Source organism: Harpia harpyja, chromosome 21 (assembly GCF_026419915.1).
Source record: "Harpia harpyja isolate bHarHar1 chromosome 21, bHarHar1 primary haplotype, whole genome shotgun sequence".
Taxonomy (NCBI): Eukaryota; Metazoa; Chordata; class Aves; order Accipitriformes; family Accipitridae; genus Harpia; species Harpia harpyja.
The window spans coordinates 14,885,058-14,891,845 of NC_068960.1; the positions used below are offsets into that span (position 1 = coordinate 14,885,058).

General features: G+C 45.1%; 1 non-coding gene across 1 annotated transcript; it reads right to left on the minus strand.

Moving 5' to 3' along the window:
* Nucleotides 1-4,191: 4,191 nt before the first annotated feature.
* Nucleotides 4,192-4,264, minus strand: TRNAK-UUU (transfer RNA lysine (anticodon UUU)). Its single transcript has one exon. It is a non-coding gene; the product is annotated as a tRNA-Lys (tRNA).
* Between the last annotated feature and the right edge of the window lie 2,524 nt (nucleotides 4,265-6,788).

Genomic DNA, 6,788 nt, shown 5'->3' on the forward strand with positions numbered 1-6,788 from the left:
TAACAAATAAGTTTACTCTATTCCATGATTCACATCAAAATTGGGGATAAATTCCAAGGTTTAAGGAGGCTATGGAAGTAAAAATCCCTGGTGGTGAAACTGTCATTGCCCATCTGGTTTACAGTAGCAGTTGGTGACATATCCTAACTTGAAAGGAAACCATAGCTTACAGTAGCATTCATATTGGTCACCTAAAAACCTGATAACTCTATAGAAAATTCTGGAGACATCCAGTGCCCTCAAATGCTAATATTATCACTTTAAAAAAAAAAAAAAGTTACCTGTGCCCTGGAAATGCATGTTTATTAAATAAACATCTAGTCTTTTAGACTGTGTTGAAAGGATCTAACTCAAGCAACGCTAGCATGACTGAGAAAGTTTTGCACTACGGCACCGATCCTCTAAGGCGATACCTCTCATTGAGCAAACATGTGCAATGGTAAAACAGATGTTCAGCCACAATCCAATGACACCTCTGAATTCAGTGTTTTACATGATGATACCACAAATCACAACAAGATTATACTGTGATGATACCTGGGATGAACATGCTCGCTTGGGCCACCCATGACAAATGGCCTGGTGTATTGGTTTTGCATGGCAAGGTTTTGGTAGTGGGGGGGGTTACAGGGGTGGCTTCTGTAAGAAGCTGCTGGAAGCTTCCCCTGTGTTCGAGAGAGCCCATACCAGCCGGCTCTAAGACAGACCCGCCGCCGGCCAAGGCCGAGCCCATCAGCGATAGTGGTAACGCCTCTGTGATAACATTTTTAAGAAGGAAAAAAGTTGGGACGGCGGTATTCGGCAGCTGGAGAGAGGAGTGAGAACATGTAAGAGAAACAACCCTGCGGACACCAAGGTCAGTGAAGAAGAAGGGGGAGGAGATGCTCCAGGCGCCGGAGCAGAGATCCCCCTGCAGCCCGTGGGGAAGACCATGGTGAGGCAGGCTGTCCCCCTGCAGTCCATGGAGGTCCACGGTGGAGCAGATATCCACCTGCAGCCCGTGGAGGACCCCACGCCAGAGCAGGTGGGTTCCCGAAGGAGGCTGTGACCCCGTGGGAACCCCGCGCTGGAGCAGGCTCCTGGCAGGACCTGCGGATCTGTGGAGAGAGGAGCCCACGGAGCAGGTTTTCTGGCAGGACTTGTGACCCCATGGGGGGCCCACGCTGGAGCAGTCTGTGCCTGAAGGACTGCACACCGTGGAAAGGACCCATGCTGGAGCAGTTCATGAAGAACTGCAGCCCGTGGGAAGGACCCACGTTGGAGAAGTTCATGGAGGACTGTCTCCCGTGGGTGGGACCCCACGCTGGAGCAGGGGAAGAGCGTGATGAGTCCTCCCCCTGAGGAGGATGAAGCGGCAGAAAATAACGTGTGATGAACTGACCGTAAACCCCATCCCCGTCCCCCTGTGCCGCTGGGGGGTTGGTAGAGAATCTGGGAGTGAAGTTGTGCCCGGGAAGAAGGGAGGGGTGGAGGGAAGGTGTTCTGAGATTTGGTTTTATTTCTCATTACCCTACTCTGGTTGATTTGTAATAAATTGAGTTAATTTTCCCCAAACTGAGTCTGTTTTGCCCGTGATGGTGATTGGTGAGTGATCTCTCCTGTCCTTATCTCGACCCACAAGTTCTTTGTTATATTTTCTCTCCCCTGTCCAGCTGAGAAGGAGGGGGAGTGATAGAACAGCTCTGGTGAGCACCTGGCATCCAGCCAGGGTCAACCCATCACACCTGGTTAGCAACACTTCATAAAATAAGAATGTGAGAAAAAGAATAAGATAGGAATAATCCCTATATTTGTAGATCTAATGTACAAGACTGTCGCGAAACCAGTGAATAATAGCTTCCCTGCACAATACAAAATTTGGTTCATAATTAAGATTATTTGAAGCTCAACTTTGGGGGAGGGGGGAGGGGTTGAGTAGGCAGGCAGAACAAGCATTTTTCTAGGCTTCCATAAATAGAACAATAAAATCATAGAATCATAGAATCATTTAGGCTGGAAAAGACCTTCAAGATCATCGAATCCAACCATCAACCATGCCCACTAAACCATGTTCTGGAGTACCCCGTCTACACGCTTTTTGAATACCTCCAGGGATGGTGACTCAACCACTTCCCTGGGCAGCCTATTCCAATGTCTGACAACCCTCTCAGTAAAGAAATTTTTCCTAATATCTAACCTAAATCTCCCTTGCCTCAGCTTGAGGCCATTTCCTCTTGTCCTATCTCCAGACACCTGACAGAAGAGACCAACACCCACCTCACTACAACCCCCTTTCAGGCAGTTGTAGAGAGCGATAAGGTCTCCCCTCAGCCTCCTCTTCTCCAGGCTAAACAACCCCAGTTCCCTCAGCCACTCCTCATAAGACTTGTGCTCCAGGCCCCTCACCAACTTGGTTGCACTCCTCTGGACACGCTCCAGCACCTCAATGTCTTTCTTGTAGCAAGGCACCCAAAACTGAACACAGGACTCAAGTTGCGGCCTCACCAGTGCCCAGTACAGGGGAACAACAAACTCCCTGCTCCTGCTGGCCACACTATTTCTGATACAGGCTAGGATGCCATTGGCCTTCTTGGCCACCTGGGCACACTGCTGGCTCACATTCAGTTCGCTGTCAACCAGCACCCCCAGGTCTTTCTCTGCCGGGCAGCTTTCCAGCCACTCTTCCCCAAGCCTGTAGCGCTGCGTGGGGTTGCCATGACCAAAGCGCAGGACCCGGCACTTGGCCTTGTTGAACTTCATACGATTGGCCTCAGCCCATCGATCCAGCCTGTCCAGATCTCTTTGTAGAGCCTCCCTACCCTCAAGCTGATTGACCCTGCCTCCCAACTTGGTGTCGTCTGCAAACTTGCTGAGGGTGCACTCAATCCCCTCATCCAAATCATCAATAAAGATATTAAACAGAACAGGGCCCAACACCGAACCCTGGGGAACACCACTTGTGACCCGCCACCAACTGGATTTCACCCCATTCACCACAACCCTCTGGGCTCGGCCATCCAGCCAGTTTTTCACCCAGCGAAGAGTACACTTGTCTAAGCCACGAGCCGCCAGCTTCTCAAGGAGTATGCCGTGAGAGACAGTGTCCAAGGCCTTGCTGAAGTCAAGGAAGATAACATCGACAGCCTTTCCCTCATCCACTAGGCGGGTCACCCGGTCATAGAAGGAGATCAGGTTGGTCAAGCAGGACCTGCCTTTCATAAACCCATGCTGACTGGGCCCAATCCCCTGCTTGTCCTGGACTTACCATGTGAGTGCTCTCAAGACAAACCGTTCCATAATCTTCCCCGGTACCAAGGTCAGGCTGACAGGCCTGTAGTTCCCCAGATCCTCCCTCCAACCCTTCTTGTAAATGGAAATCACATTGGCAAGCCTCCAGTCATCTGGGACCTCCCCTGTTGACCAGGATTGCTGATAGATGGTGGAGAGTGGCTTGGCAAGGACCTCCGCCAGTTCCCTCAGTACTCTTGGATGGATCCCATCAGGTCCCATAGATTTGTGAGTGTCCAGATGGCGTAGTAGGTCACTAACTATTTCCTCCTGGATTAAGGGGGGGTATGCTATGCTCTTCATCCTCACCTTCCAGCTCAGGGGGCGGAGTACCCTGAGGATAACTGGTCTACCTATTAAAGACTGAGGCAAAGAAGGCATTAAGTACCTCAGCCTTTTCCTCATCTCTGGTGGCTACGTTCCCTTCTGTATCCCTTAAAGGAAAGATATTCTCCTTGGGATTCTTTTTACTGTTAACATATTTGTAAAAACATTTTTTATTGTCCCTTACAATAGTGGCCAGATTTAGTTCTAGCTGAGCTTTCGCCTTTCTAGTTTTCTCTCTGTATGATCTAACAAGATCCCTGTACTCCTCCCAAGTTGCCTGCCCTTTCTTCCAAAGATGATAAACTCTCCTTTTTTTCTTGACTCCCAGCAAAATCTCCCTGTTCAGCCAGGCCGGTCGTTTTCCTCGGCGGTTCGACTTGCGGGACATGGGACTAGCCTGGTCCTGAGCCATTAAGATTTCCTTCTTGAAGAATGTCCATCCCCCCTGGACCCCTTTGCCTTTCAGGACTGTCTCCCAAAGGACTCTCTCAACCAGTGCCTTGAAGAAGCCAAAGTTTGCCCTCCAGAAGTCCATAGTGGTGGTTTTGGTGACGACCTTCCTTACCTCACCAAGAATTGAGAATTCCAGAAGGAAGATGTCTAACACGGGGCTCGAACCCATGACCATGGGATTAAAAGTCCCATGCTCTACCGACTGAGCTAGCCAGGAACATTGACACAATGACTTGTCTTTTGAACCAAGAGGGTGAGAAAAGATGGCCCAAAGGCTTACCTGGTTCTGTCATATGTCCCATAGAACAGGCTTTTGAAGCTAGTCCATTGAAATAAATATAAAGACTCCCCCTGAATTCAGTGGGCTTTCATCCAGGCCAATACTGAATATAGCTAACTGGCACCTCACTGACAAGTTCAGAAGTATTGCATTTGATGAGAGTGCACTTGACAAATACTATGGGGTTATGCACTCTGCTATATACAATCAATAATGTATCTTTCTTTTACTGCAATGGCGAACTCCAATAAACAATTCTGTATGACATTAAACACCTTAGTCTTACTTACTTCATAGGTGAATTTATGAGTGGGTCCAGAACAATCATCAGTAAATAGAATATACTTCATACTATCGTATCTTTTATAGTATGAATCCTTTTTAAGCATTTATTTTCTACTCATTTTGGCAAAATCTAGTTTCATATATTCCACTAATATTGCATTAATAATCTTTTAGTTCCATTTAATTTTTTTAGCAAATTAACATAATGAACTGCACTTGAAAACTACTCACAGTTTCATTAAGATATTTATTTCAATTTGGTAAAATGAATCCATAATAAGTCTACAAAAAAATCTATTAGCAAAGCCGTTGTATTTCCTGGCATGTTTTCATTACTGCTAATAATCTTGCTGAAGTCAATGGTTCAACTTAAGAACTGTGAGTAGCTCTGTAAGGATCCATCCCAACTATGAAATACAGTATTACAGACTGTAAAACAGGCATACTATAATCTGTGGCACAGGGGCCTTCAAATATTGGTGAGGCCTCCCACATGGCACATCAGACCTTGCTAAGGCCATCACGCTACCAGAATAACTTTAGTCCCTCAATAGAGAGGCTGAAATGCTGATTAAACTATTTTTTTCCTGTATGACTAACACCAAGTTGGGTCCTAGAAAGGCACTGCTGATATAAGCAGAATGACCACGTTTTAACTGAATTTGACCTAAATTTCTTCCATGCCTTTGAAAAACTGTCTCCATGGGTGAGTTTTTCCTCTTTGAGATGTGTGTGGGAATACTCTCTGACCAGGTTCTTTTAAGATATTCCACACATGGAAGGTGTAATGTTTAATGTGAAGTTCACTTATTTGAAGATACTTGATGTTACACAGGACTTCCAATTTAGCATAGTGATACAAAATATACTGAAAACACAATACGAATATTAGCTACGCTTAGAAAGTTATAGCAATTGCAATACACAGTTCAATCACAACACCAATGTTACCAGTCTCTGTAACATACTCACCATCATCATGTGCCCCCAGTTGCTGGGAAAAAATATGTGGGTTGAAGCCAGATCAAAATTCTCTTGCTAGTTGCTGAGTTTTTATAGTCCATATTGGGCTGAACCACTTATTCGCTCTCCCCATGCTGGTCTGGCTAACTCAGGGAGCAACATTTATACCTGTTTCCACTCAACTGTTGACAGCTGTTTATCTAAGAAAAAAAAAAGCCACCCTATGTCAGCTTCTCTGCAGCAGCTGTGGGTCAATCACACCCTGCATTATTCTCTGAGCTTCACAGGCACAGCACTTTTGCTCATCCCCACTGAGCCTTCTTCTGTTGCAGGGGTTTAGACAATGTCAACATTCACCTTCTAAGGATCTAGTCAATCACAGGCACTAAATACAAGTTACTTTTAACTGCTTATTCAGGCTTACCAAAAGTTACTCTAAGGTGACCTGAGAAGGTGGTTGAAGTTTTTCGTTATCTTCTCTCTGGAGGTTAAAGAACTCCTAAACCCCCTTTTTAGCATTGAATGTAGGCACACATGCACACCTTAATTCAGAAATGTCAAGTGCATTATACACTTTCTCATGCTACTGCTGAGGACACCTTGGAGATCTCAGAAAAAAAGAATTTTCTCAAGCTTTACCAAATATTAAAATAGCCTGCTTCCTCTAAAGTGACTCTATACCATCTCATTTTAAAAAGTTGATGGAAAAAAAAAAATAACCAAAGGTTCTGATTTTTTAAACTTATTGCAAAATATCTTCCTCACAAACTGAATCACAAGATTCAGTTTTCAGTTACTGAGATCTTGCAGTCCTACCTATTCTTTAAATGTAACTATTTTCAAGGATAAATGCACTAAGACATGATAATTCATAAACAAAACAGAAATAAAAAAACTTTCCAAATAGATCTTGGATCTTCAATATTATGAGGGAACAAAAGAAATCAACACTTCCCCTTCTCTCTCCTTGTGAACACACACATCTCTCTTCCTGAGAAAAGCCTGAATAAAAATTACTGTTCTGAAAACCCCTGCAACTTTGTTGGAGTTTTGACTTGGATTCACACATTTGTGAAGTCATCAGACTCTTGGAAACACTGCATATAATTAGCTGGATTTTAAGCAGCTTAAACTCCACACCCACAGAATATTTCTCAGTCTTCACATGTATAGGACAATACAAGTATCAAATCACAAGAGATCACAAATCCTT